A 14,010-nucleotide genomic window follows, 5' to 3' on the forward strand; every position below is an offset into this window, starting at 1 on the left:
GTGACTTCCATGCTTATTTTAGTGTCATCTGCAAATGATGATACAAAACTGTGACGGGTGTTTTTATCTATGTCTGCTATAAGGATGAGAAACAGCAGAGGTGCCAGGACAGTGTCTTGAGGCACTGAAGTTTTCACCTCGCTTATGCTGAATCTTGCTCTGTTTACTACTACTTTTTGTGTTGTGTGTGTTAGAAGAGGTAGATGCCTCTCAGAGTATATACACTGACAAGCTACTGTATCCCCTTTAAAGGGATCAAAACGATCTTTTTAAGGATTAAAGCATTCTTGACTGCTGGTAAACAGGTTACATGCAGTTTTAATGATCCTTGTGTACTCGATAGGCTTTAAACCCTATTAATTAACAAGGACCCCAGTAGAGATAAGTTACTTAGACTTTTTTGGGTTATCTTGGGTAATTTACGCTAGGTATGATAATTGTATATATGCGTACATGTACGTAAATAAACTTACAAATAAATCATTCTTCACGGCCTTCTTTTAGAAATTCGTGACTATCTTCTTTTACGACAGCTTAACTATATGACCCAAGTACGTTTGACGCTTAGTTCTGATTATCATAATAATACGTAATTAAGAAAGTTTATTCACGAGAGCTTAGTGAAAGAGAGAATGTAAGCAAATCTGTTCAGAGTTCCGCAAGGAGTGTGTATTGATGTGTCTGCATGACGCCTGAATGAACGCTGCCTCTTACTGGTTTTTTTTCCTAGCCTCGCAGGTTTGCCTGAGGTCACAGTGCCTGATCAGTCAGGCTTTTGTTGCTGGCAGCCCGCACGTAGGTCTGAATAGACCTACGTGCGATATGACTGGAACCTTGAGGCCGACTGGAACCTTGAGGCTGACTGGAACCTTGAGGCTGACTGGAACCTTGAGGCTGACTGGAACCTTGAGGCTGACTGGAACCTTGAGGCCGACTGGAACCTTGAGGCCGACTGGGTAATACGTTATCGAGGTGAATGATATCAAGTTGAAAATTGTAGGAAGAGAAACGAGGGATTGAGGGATCCAGGCATAACTAAATATAATATATGCTAGTGAAGACTCATAACACGCAGGAGCTGTATGTGTGTGTGCGTGTGTGTGTGTGTGTGTGTGTGTGTGTGTGTGTGTGTGTGTACTCACCTAATTGTGGTTGCAGGGGTCGAGACTCAGCTCCTGGCCCCGCCTCTTCACTGATCGCTACTAGGTCCTCTCCCTCTCTGCTTCCTGAGCTTTGTTATACCTCTTCTTAAAACTATGTATGGTTCCTGCCTCCACTACTTCACTTGCTAGGCTATTCAACTTCCTGACGACTCTATGACTAAAGAAATACTTCCTAACGTCCCTGTGACTCGTCTGAGTCTTCAGCTTCCAGTTGTGACCCCTTGTTTCTGTGTCCCCTCTCTGGAACATCCTATCTCTGTCCACCTTGTCTATTCCCCGCAGTATCTTGTATGTCGTTATCATGTCTCCCCTAACTCTTCTGTCCTCCAGTGTCGTCAGTCCGATTTCCCTCAACCTTTCCTCGTACGACATAACCCTGAGCTCTGGGACTAGCCTTGTTGCAAACCTTTGTACTTTCTCTAACTTCTTGACGTGCTTGACCAGGTGTGGGTTCCAGACTGGTGCTGCATACTCCAGTATGGGCCTAACATACACAGTGTACAGTGTCTTGAACGATTCCTTATTAAGGTATCGGAACGCTATTCTCAGGTTTGCCACGCGCCCGTATGCTGCAGCGGTTATTTGGTTGATGTGTGCCTCCGGTGATGTGCTCGGTGTTATGGTCACCCCAAGGTCTTTCTCCCTGAGTGAGGTCTGTAGTCTTTGTCCACCTAGCCTATACTCTGTCTGCGGTCTTCTTTGCCCCTCCCCAATCTTCATGACTTTGCATTTGGCAGGGTTGAATTCGAGAAGCCAGTTTCTGGACCACATGTCCAGCCTGTCCAGGTCTCTTTGCAATCCTGCCTCATCCTCATCCGATTTAATTCTTCTCATCAACTTCACGTCATCTGCGAATAGGGACACTTCAGAGTCTATTCCTTCCATCATGTCGTTCGCATATATCAAAAATAGCACTGGTCTTAGAACTGACCCCTGTGGGACCCCGCTCGTCACAGGCGCCCACTGTGATGCCTCTTCACGTACCATGACTCGTTGTTGCCTCCCTGTCAGGTATTCCCTGATCCATTGCAGTGCCCTCCCTGTTATATGCGCCTGATGTGTGTGTGTTAGTTACCATTTTGTCCTAGGCACATGTCGATTAGACACTAGGCCTGTTGTACATGAGTACGTGTGTGTGTGTGTGTGTGTGTGTGTGTGCGTGTGTGTGTGTGTGTGTGTGTGTGTGTGTGTGTGTGTGTGTGTGTGTGTGTGTGTGTGTGTGAGTGTGTGTGTGGTGCTCACAACTACAACACAAAAAAAACACTGAGGAGGTGCATTAGAAACAGTGAATGACTGAAATCAACAAAAGAAGCTGAGGGGCTGATAGCACGAGAGGATATATGATAAAGACGTGTCTTCCGACAAAAATATTTGATAGATAAGAAACACTTGTAGAGATAACATACTTCACTGAGTTATCCTCGTAGCCCCGATTAAAATCATCCCAGTGTCACTAAAAATATACTAATATTACCCCACTCCGTAGAAGCGGCAGTAAAGCAACTAATAAAAAAATTACAGACCGATAACACTGACGTCCCACATTATCAAGATTATTGAGAGAATTCAATAAGTGTAAAGGGATCACGGCTCGCCAACGTCCGCCATACATGAGTGGGATCATCAGCAGAGCCCCTGGGACCTCGACAGATTCCTCAGGTCAGTTCCTGATCAGCCGGGTTGTGGTGCATATATTTAACTGCTGGCGGCAAGCACTAACAGCTTGATGGATCAGGCCAGGAACCACGAGGCCTGGTCTGAGACCGGGCCGCGGGTACGCTGACCCCTGGAAGAGACTACAGGTAACTACAACTATCACCACTACGACTACTACCACTACAACTTTCGTTGCTACAACTACCGCCACTACCACTATCATTGCTACAACTACCACCACTACAACTATCATCGCTGTAACTACCATCACTACAACTATTATCGCTACAACTACCACCACCACCACAACTATCATCGCTACAACTGTCATCTCTGTCACCACAACTCACCACCACCACCACTATCATTACTACTACTACTATCACTACCACGACTACTACTATCACTATTACTACCACCACTACAACTACTACCACTACATCTACTACTGTCACCACCAACCTAACAAAGAAGGATAACGATAATAATAAGAATAACACTGTAAATAAAATTAATAATTGAGGTGATAGTGATGGAAGTGAAGGTGATGAGAGGTGGTGAAGGTGATGAGAGGTGGTGAAGGTGATGAGAGGTGGTGAAGGTGATGAGAGGTGGTGAAGGTGATGAGAGGTGGTGAAGGTGATGAGAGGTGGTGAAGGTGATGAGAGGTGGTGAAGGTGATGAGAGGTGGTGAAGGTGATGAGAGGTGGTGAAGGTGATGAGAGGTGGTGAAGGTGATGAGAGGTGGTGAAGGTGATGAGAGGTGGTGAAGGTGATGAGAGGTGGTGAAGGTGATGAGAGGTGGTGAAGGTGATGAGAGGTGGTGAAGGTGATGAGAGGTGGTAAAGGTGATGAGAGGTGGTGAAGGTGATGAGAGGTGGTGAAGGTGATGAGAGGTGGTGAAGGTGATGAGAGGTGGTGAAGGTGATGAGAGGTGGTGAAGGTGATGAGAGGTGGTGAAGGTGATGAGAGGTGGTGAAGGTGATGAGAGGTGGTGAAGGTGATGAGAGGTGAAGGTGATGAGAGGTGGTGAAGGTGATGAGAGGTGGTGAAGGTGATGAGAGGCGGTGAAGGTGATGAGAGGTGGTGAAGGTGATGAGAGGTGGTGAAGGTGATGAGAGGTGGTGAAGGTGATGAGAGGCGGTGAAGGTGATGAGAGGTGGTGAAGGTGATGAGAGGTGGTGAAGGTGATGAGAGGTGGTGAAGGTGATGAGAGGTGGTGAAGGTGATGAGAGGTGGTGAAGGTGATGAGAGGTGGTGAAGGTGATGAGAGGTGGTGAAGGTGATGAGAGGTGGTGAAGGTGATGAGAGGTGGTGAAGGTGATGAGAGGTGGTGAAGGTGATGAGAGGTGGTGAAGGTGATGAGAGGTGAAGGTGATGAGAGGTGGTGAAGGTGATGAGAGGTGGTGAAGGTGATGAGAGGCGGTGAAGGTGATGAGAGGTGGTGAAGGTGATGAGAGGTGGTGAAGGTGATGAGAGGTGGTGAAGGTGATGAGAGGCGGTGAAGGTGATGAGAGGTGGTGAAGGTGATGAGAGGTGGTGAAGGTGATGAGAGGTGGTGAAGGTGATGAGAGGTGGTGAAGGTGATGAGAGGTGGTGAAGGTGATGAGAGGTGGTGAAGGTGATGAGAGGTGGTGAAGGTGATGAGAGGTGGTGAAGGTGATGAGAGGTGGTGAAGGTGATGAGAGGTGGTAAAGGTGATGAGAGGTGGTGAAGGTGATGAGAGGTGGTGAAGGTGATGAGAGGTGGTGAAGGTGATGAGAGGTGGTGAAGGTGATGAGAGGTGAAGGTGATGAGAGGTGGTGAAGGTGATGAGAGGTGGTAAAGGTGATGAGAGGTGGTGAAGGTGATGAGAGGTGGTGAAGGTGATGAGAGGTGGTGAAGGTGATGAGAGGTGGTGAAGGTGATGAGAGGTGGTGAAGGTGATGAGAGGTGGTGAAGGTGATGAGAGGTGGTAAAGGTGATGAGAGGTGGTGAAGGTGATGAGAGGTGGTGAAGGTGATGAGAGGTGGTGAAGGTGATGAGAGGTGAAGGTGATGAGAGGTGGTGAAGGTGATGAGAGGTGGTAAAGGTGATGAGAGGTGGTGAAGGTGATGAGAGGTGGTGAAGGTGATGAGAGGTGAAGGTGATGAGAGGTGGTGAAGGTGATGAGAGGTGGTGAAGGTGATGAGAGGTGGTGAAGGTGATGAGAGGTGGTGAAGGTGATGAGAGGTGGTAAAGGTGATGAGAGGTGGTGAAGGTGATGAGAGGTGGTGAAGGTGATGAGAGGTGGTGAAGGTGATGAGAGGTGAAGGTGATGAGAGGTGGTGAAGGTGATGAGAGGTGGTAAAGGTGATGAGAGGTGGTGAAGGTGATGAGAGGTGGTGAAGGTGATGAGAGGTGGTGAAGGTGATGAGAGGCGGTGAAGGTGATGAGAGGTGGTGAAGGTGATGAGAGGCGGTGAAGGTGATGAGAGGTGGTGAAGGTGATGAGAGGTGGTAAAGGTGATGAGAGGTGGTAAAGGTGATGAGAGGTGGTGAAGGTGATGAGAGGTGGTGAAGGTGATGAGAGGTGGTAAAGGTGATGAGAGGTGGTGAAGGTGATGAGAGGTGGTGAAGGTGATGAGAGGTGGTAAAGGTGATGAGAGGTGGTGAAGGTGATGAGAGGTGGTGAAGGTGATGAGAGGTGGTGAATGTGATGAGAGGTGAAGGTGATGAGAGGTGGTAAAGGTGATGAGAGGTGGTGAAGGTGATGAGAGGCGGTGAAGGTGATGAGAGGTGGTGAAGGTGATGAGAGGCGGTGAAGGTGATGAGAGGTGGTGAAGGTGATGAGAGGTGGTAAAGGTGATGAGAGGTGGTAAAGGTGATGAGAGGTGGTGAAGGTGATGAGAGGTGGTGAAGGTGATGAGAGGTGGTGAAGGTGATGAGAGGTGGTGAAGGTGATGAGAGGTGGTAAAGGTGATGAGAGGTGGTGAAGGTGATGAGAGGTGGTGAAGGTGATGAGAGGTGGTAAAGGTGATGAGAGGTGGTGAAGGTGATGAGAGGTGGTAAAGGTGATGAGAGGTGGTGAAGGTGATGAGAGGTGGTGAAGGTGATGAGAGGTGGTGAAGGTGATGAGAGGTGAAGGTGATGAGAGGTGGTGAATGTGATGAGAGGTGGTAAAGGTAAAGGTCCAAGATACTACTCACAGAGCTGGGCGCCTCCACACGCCTCCACCTTCTCCAACACACTGACAGGGTTGAGACAGTGTTGTCCTCCCTGATGCTGGCTCCTCCGTCTTGATAAGTGAGACACTAGGACAACACTTGGCGTTCTTCAGTCCAGTATAAAAACAAGGAGGAGGAGTTTGAGGTAGTCATTCCCTGAGCCTTGAGTCGATGTGTGCAGTCCGTCAGGGCTCCTCCATGCTGCTGAAGGACTCTTGATCTGAGGAACTGGAGCCACCTTACCCCTCTTTCCTTCCTTGCGGGTTTAGCTCTTCACCACTCCGGAAATGATAATGTGTGTCTTGAGAGCTACGGAGCAAGTTATGGAGAATGTGATTTCGTCTGCGGATGTTTAATAGCCTCTGTGTTTGGATTTACGTCGCTTTTCTGACGTTCTACGCTGATTTTAGTAGATCTGTTGTAACAAGGGAATTTTCTTTATCCTTGTTTGTCAAAAGCAATGTTGCATTTAAATCGCCTTTGCCAATCAGGCAAAGGCGATTTAAATGCAAAACACACACACACACACACACGCACACACGCACACAGGCAGTGTTACTACCGGTAGTTATTAGCAGTAAGAATACTTAGGAAGCTAGGAAGTCCTCTCTCAATGTGAACAAGGAAAATGATAATAACCAGCAACAATTAATACGTAAATCCAGAAAGGGCAATAAGTAGAGAGAGTAGCATAATTGGGAAAGATAAATGAGACTAAATTTGTGCCTACACGACGGATCTTTCAACCACACAACCTACCCCCCCTAACCCTCCCTCCCTCACACACAAGCACACACACACAAGGGTAGACACGCTCACACACACACACACAAGGGTAGACACACACACTCTCACACTCACACACACACACACACACACACACACACACACACACACACACACACACACACACACACACACACACATACACATACATACATAAACACATACACACACAAACACACACACACACACACACACATACACACACACATACACACACACACACACTCGCACATACACATACACCCGCACCCATACACATACACACACACACACCACACACACACACCACACACAAACCACACACACACACACACACACACACACACACCACACACACCACACACGCACACACACCACACACCACACACACCACACACACACCACACACACACCACACACACCACACACACACCACACACAAACACAAACACACACACACACACACACACACACACACACACACACACACCACACACACACACCACACACACACACCACACACACACACCACACACACACACACCACACACACACACCACACACACACACACACACCCACACATCCTCCACCACTTGACACAAACACTTGACACAAACACGTACTCCCCCCTCCCCTAACCACCTCTCCCCCTTCCCTAACCACCTCACCTTAGCCACCTACCCCTCCCCCAAACCACCTAACCCCTCCCCAAACCGTCTAACCCCCCCAACTACCTCCCTCCCTCCAATAACCATCCTCCCCCTCCCCCATAACCATCCATCCCCTCTCTCCCTCAAACCATCTAACCCCCTCCCCCAACTATCTCTACCCCTCCAATAACCATCCTCCCCCTCCCCCACAACCATCCATCCCCTCTCCTAACCATCTATTCCCCTCCCCCTAACCAGGATGAGGACAAGGGGCTCCAAGGACGAATCTGGGAGGGAGGAATGGGATGTAGAGCTCAAAAAAAGGGAGGAAGACTGGGGAAGGAGACTAGATGAGCTGGAAAGGAAGATGGAAGAGAGGTTAGCAGCAGAATGCAGAAGGTGGAAGCAACAGGCCACAGCAGCAGAAATCAAGATAGAGAGATTAGAAGAGGAGCTGAGACATCTGAAACAGCACAAAGATATCACAGAAGTAGCATCGGCAATGGCTACATCAAACACAGACAACAGGTCTGAAGGAAGCATGGAAACTAAACTGTATGCAGAGGTCCTGTCAAACCCACATGGGGCCAAAACAAAGACAGGGAGCACACTAGGACAGAATGAGAGGTTGGAAGACATTGAAGGAACTAGGACATGTGCAAGGACCTTACCAGATACCTGTGGGGGCCAGGAGCAGGTGAGCAGGAAGGATAAACCAAGAAGCATAGGGGCAATAACTAGGGAAGGGACTGAAGGAAGGAACACTCCACGGGAAGGAACTAAAACACATCAGAGGATGCAATGGGAGTCACAGTGGGAGGTGGAAAGGGAAAGATCCGTGTTTGTCTATGGGCTAGACGAAGCTAAAGGGGAAACTTATGATGAAAGAAAGCAGGAGGAGAAAAAAGCGATTGAAGACATCATGAAGGTGATAGGCGAGGGGGACATGACCCAGGTGGCAAATTTTCGGAGAATTGGGTGGTTCACAAAGAAAAGGAATCGGCCTCTCAAAGTAATTTTCAAGGCAGAATCAACCCAAGCCATGATCCTGCAGGAGAAAGCACGGTTGAGAGGCAAGCAGGAGTTCCGGAGTGTGTACCTCGATCGAGACAGAACACAGGACGAAAGGAAGACAATGAAAGAGAGAGTTCAAAAACGAAAGGAGAAATGGGAGGAAATGAAAAAGGAGAGCAGAATAATCCAGGATCAAATGGAAGGACAAGTGCACCCCCCAGAAACACCTGCAGAAGGACTCCAGCCACGACACCCCCAAGGCAACTGAACAATCCAAACCAACCATCACACACCGATCCCTCTGTTTCCACCCCCCGCACCACAGTTACAGTATTAGAACAGAAGTTGAAGGTTTGGTACACAAATGCAGATGGATTAACGAATAAACATGAGGAATGGCAAGAAAGAATCAATGAGAAGTCCCCAGACATCATAGCAGTTACAGAAACAAAACTCATGGAGACAATAACAGATGCAATCTTCCCACCAGGATACCAGATCATGAGGAAAGATAGAAGGGGCAGGGGGGGAGGTGGGGTTGCTCTGCTCGTAAAAAACAGATGGAAATTCGAGAAAATGGAAGGAATAGATGAGACGGGAGAAAGAGACTACGTAGCAGGTACACTTCAGTCTGGGGAACACAAAGTGGTCATTGCAGTGATGTATAATCCACCACAGAACTGCAGGAGGCCAAGAGAGAAATATGAAGAGAGCAACAGAGCAATGGTGGACACACTTGCTGAGGTGGCAAGAAGAGCTCACTCCAGCAGAGCAAAGTTGCTGGTTATGGGGGATTTCAACCACAGGGAGATTGACTGGGAAAACCTGGAGCCACATGGGGGTCCCGAAACATGGAGAGCCAGGATGTTGGACGTGGTGCTGGAAAACCTCATGCACCAACATGTTAAGGACACTACCAGAGTGAGAGGGGAGGATGAACCAGCAAGATTGGACCTTGTGTTCACCCTGGGCAGCTCAGATATTGAGGACATCAAGTATGAGAGTCCCCTAGGAGCTAGCGACCACGTGGTTCTGTGCTTTGAATACATAGTAGAGCTGCAAGTGGAGAGAATAACAGGAGTTGAATGGGAAAAGCCTGACTATAAAAGAGGGGACTACATAGGGTTGAAGAACTTCCTGCGGGAGGTCCAGTGGGACAGAGAACTGGCAGGAAAGCCAGTAAATGAAATGATGGAATATGTAACAACAAAATGCAAGGAGGCAGTGGAAAGGTTTATTCCCAAGGGCAACAGTAACAACGGGAAGACCAGAACGAGCCCCTGGTTTACCCGACGTTGTAAGGAGGCAAAAACAAAATGCAATAGAGAATGGAAAAAGTACAGAAGGCAGAGAACACATGAAAATAGGGAGATCAGTCGCAGAGCCAGGAATGAGTACGCACAGGTAAGGAGGGAGGCCCAGCGACAGTATGAAAATGACATAGCATTGAGAATCAAGACTGACCCGAAACTGTTGTATAGCCACATCAGGAGGAAGACAACAGTCAAAGACCAGGTGATCAGATTAAGGACAGAAGGTGGAGAACTCACAAGAAATGATCAGGAGGTATGTGAGGAGCTGAACAGGAGATTTAAGGAAGTTTTTACAGTAGAGACAGGAAGGGCTGTGGGAAGACAGCACAGAAGGGAACATCAAGAGGGAATATACCAACAAGTGTTGGATGACATACGAACAACTGAGGAGGAGGTGAAGAAGCTCTTAAGTGACCTTGACACCTCAAAGGCGATGGGACCGGACAACATCTCCCCATGGGTCCTTAGAGAAGGAGCAGAGATGCTGTGTGTGCCTCTAACCACAATCTTCAACACATCCCTTGAAACTGGGCAACTACCTGAGAAATGGAAGACAGCTAATGTAGTCCCCATATTTAAGAAAGGAAACAGAAACGAGGCACTAAACTACAGAGCTGTGTCTCTGACATGTATTGTGTGCAAAGTCATGGAGAAGATTATCAGGAGGAGAGTGGTCGAACACATGGAAAGGAACAAGATTATAAATGAAAACCAGCATGGGTTCATGGAAGGCAAATCTTGTATCACAAACCTCCTGGAGTTTTATGACAAGGTAACAGAAGTAAGACACGAGAGAGAGGGGTGGGTAGATTGCGTTTTCCTAGACTGCAGGAAGGCCTTTGACACAGTTCCCCACAGGAGATTAGTGCAGAAGCTGGAGGATCAGGCACACGTAAAAGGGAGGGCACTGCAATGGATAAGAGAATACCTGACAGGGAGGCAGCAACGAGTCATGGTATGTGAAGAGGTATCACAGTGGGCGCCTGTTACGAGCGGGGTCCCACAGGGGTCAGTTCTAGGACCAGTGCTATTTTTGATATATGTGAACGACATGATGGAAGGAATAGACTCTGAAGTGTCCCTGTTCGCAGATGACGTGAAGTTGATGAGAAGAATTAAATTGGACGAGGATGAGGCAGGACTGCAAAGAGACCTGGACAGGCTGGACATGTGGTCCAGCAACTGGCTTCTCGAATTCAATCCAGCCAAATGCAAAGTCATGAAGATTGGGGAGGGGCAAAGAAGACCGCAGACAGAGTATAGGCTAGGTGGACAAAGACTACAGACCTCACTCAGGGAGAAAGACCTTGGGGTGACCATAACACCGAGCACATCACCGGAGGCACACATCAACCAAATAACCGCTGCAGCATACGGGCGCCTGGCAAACCTGAGAACAGCGTTCCGATACCTTAATAAGGAATCGTTCAAGACACTGTACACTGTGTATGTTAGGCCCATACTGGAGTATGCAGCACCAGTCTGGAACCCACACCTGGTCAAGCACGTCAAGAAGTTAGAGAAAGTACAAAGGTTTGCAACAAGGCTAGTCCCAGAGCTCAAGGGAATGTCGTACGAGGAAAGGTTAAGGGAAATCGGACTGATGACATTGGAGGACAGAAGGGTCAGGGGAGACATGATAACGACATACAAGATACTGCGGGGAATAGACAAGGTGGACAGAGATAGGATGTTCCAGAGAGGGGACACAGGGACAAGGGGTCACAACTGGAAGCTGAAGACTCAGACGAGTCACAGGGACGTTAGGAAGTATTTCTTCAGTCATAGAGTTGTCAGCAAGTGGAATAGCCTAGCAAGTGAAGTAGTGGAGGCAGGAACCATACATAGTTTTAAGAAGAGGTATGACAAAGCTCAGGAAGCAGAGAGAGAGAGGATCCAGTAGCGATCAGTGAAGAGGCGGGGCCAGGAGCTGAGTCTCGACCCCTGCAACCACAATTAGGTGAGCACAATTAGGTGAGTACACACACACACACACACACACACACACACACGAAGCATTCACGACACTGTACACCGTGTACGTCAGACCCATACTGGAGTATGCAGTACCAGTATGGAACCCACACCTGGTTAACCATGTTTAGAAATTGGGGAAATTGCAAAGGTTTGCAACAAGACTAGTCCCGGAGCTAAGGGATATGTGCTATGAGGAGAGGTTAAGGGAACTCCTCCTGATGACACTGGAGGACAGGAGGATGAAAGGGGATATGACAGTGACTTACTGAGAGGAATTATTGATGAGGCGGGAAGCAGGAACACTAGGGCACTGCTGGAAGTTGAAAACACAGATGAGTCACAGGGATGTTAAGGAGTATTTATTAGCCTTGAGTTGTCAGGGAGTGGAACGACCTGGAAGAAGTGATAGAGGCAGGATCCATGCATAGCTGTAAGAAGAGATACGATATGGCTCTCGAAGCCAGGAGAAAGTAAGCCTAGTAACGACCATATAAGAGCACACACACACACACACACACATTGAAGTATGCAGCACCAGTTTGGAACCCCTCACCTGGCCAAGCACGTCAGGAAACTAGAGAAAGTGCAAAGATTTGCAACGAGACTAGTTCCAGAGCTAAGGGGCAGGTCCTACGGGGATAGGTTAAGGGAACTCGACCTGACGACACTGGAGGACAGGGGGGAGAGGGGGGACATGATAACGACTTATAAAATACTGAGGAATCGACAAGGTGGACAGAGACAGGATGTTCCAGAGATGGGACACAGCAACAAGAGGCCACAGATGGAAGCTGAAGACTCAGTTGAGTCACAGGGATGTTAGGAAGTATTTCTTCAGCCATATAGTTATCAGGAAGTGGAATAGTCTGGAAAGTGAGGTAGTGGAAGCAGGAACCATACATAGCTTTAAGAAGAAGTATGATAAAGCTCGTACAGCAGGGAAAGAGTGGACCTAGTGGCAACCAGTTAAGAGGCGGGGCCAGGAGCTATGACTCGACCCTGCAAGCACAATTAAGTGAGTACAATTAGATGAGTACACAGGGTCAGGGTCCAGGAGCTATGAATCGACCCATACTACCACATATAAGTGAGTACAGGTTGGTAGGTAACAGGTTGGTCACTGATCCTGCCACAAGTGAGGCGGTCTACCTGCCTGGAGGTTATTCCGGGGATCAACGCCCCCACGGCCCGGTCCACGACCAGGCCTCCCCGTGGATCAGGGCCTAATCAACCAGGCTGTTACTGCTGGCCGCCTGCAGGCCAACGTACGAACCACAGCCCGGCTGATCCGGCACTGATCTGTCCAGCTCTCTTGAAGGCAGCCAGGAATCTATTGGTAATTCTCCTTATGCTTGGTGGGAGGCTGTTGAACAGTTTTGGGCCCTGGACACTTACGTCGTTTTCTCTCAGCGTACCAATGGCGCCCCTACTTTTAACTGGGGGTATTTTGCATCACCTGCCCAGTCTTTTATTTTCGTAGGGAGTGACTTCTGTGTGCAGATTTGGGACCATTCCTTCCAGGATTTTCCAAGTGTAGATTATGATATATCTCTCCCTCCTGCGTTCCAACGAGTACAAGTCAAGTGCTTCCAAGCGTTCCCAGTAGTTAAGGTGCTTGACAGAACTTATACGTGCAGTAAAGGATCTCTGTACACTCTCTAGATCTGAGATTTCACCTGCTTTGAATGGAGATGTTAATGCACAGCAGTATTCCAGCCTAGAGAGAACAAGTGCTGTGGGATTTTCAAAAACAACTTGTGATCAAAAGGCAGACTGAACACGACTCAGTCTCAATACCTGGGTAAGATTTCATGGCATCGAGAAAAAAGACATTGCCGTGCAACGTAACATAGACAGTGGAAGTGTGTGGTGTAAGGTGTAGGTTCGCCGGCGTTGTCCCGGCCCGGCTCGTTAACAGATGGTCACCCGGCTAAAAGTGGTGTCAGCAGCCGTCGAGGTGGTGACTGAGGCCCGGGGTGTTGGTGGTGTGTGGCCCGGGTTGTAGGTGTCTGTCCCTGGGTGTAGGTGTGTGGCCCAGGGTGTAGGTGTGTGTCCCAGGGTGTAGGTGTGTGGCCCGGGGTGTAGGTGGTGTGTGACCCTGAGTGTAGGTGTGTGGCCCGGGTTGTAGGTGTCTGTCCCTGGGTGTACCACCAGCCCATACACCACCAGCCCATACACCACCAGCCCATACACCGCCAGTCCATACACCACCAGTCCATACACCACCAGTCCATACACCAGCCCATACACCACCAGTCCATACACCAGCCCATACACCACCAGCCCC

General features: G+C 48.7%; 1 protein-coding gene across 1 annotated transcript in view; it reads right to left on the minus strand.

Moving 5' to 3' along the window:
• LOC128694252 (solute carrier family 23 member 1-like) overlaps positions 1 to 6,066 on the minus strand; it is a 41,948-nt gene extending 35,882 nt beyond the window's left edge. The window contains exon 1 of the mRNA XM_070093570.1: positions 5,986 to 6,066. The gene's annotated coding sequence lies outside the window, so the exon portion shown is untranslated. The remainder of the gene's footprint in view (positions 1 to 5,985) is intronic.
• Positions 6,067 to 14,010: the final 7,944 nt, after the last annotated feature.

The sequence above is a fragment of the Cherax quadricarinatus genome, chromosome 43, assembly GCF_038502225.1.
Source record: "Cherax quadricarinatus isolate ZL_2023a chromosome 43, ASM3850222v1, whole genome shotgun sequence".
Taxonomy (NCBI): Eukaryota; Metazoa; Arthropoda; class Malacostraca; order Decapoda; family Parastacidae; genus Cherax; species Cherax quadricarinatus.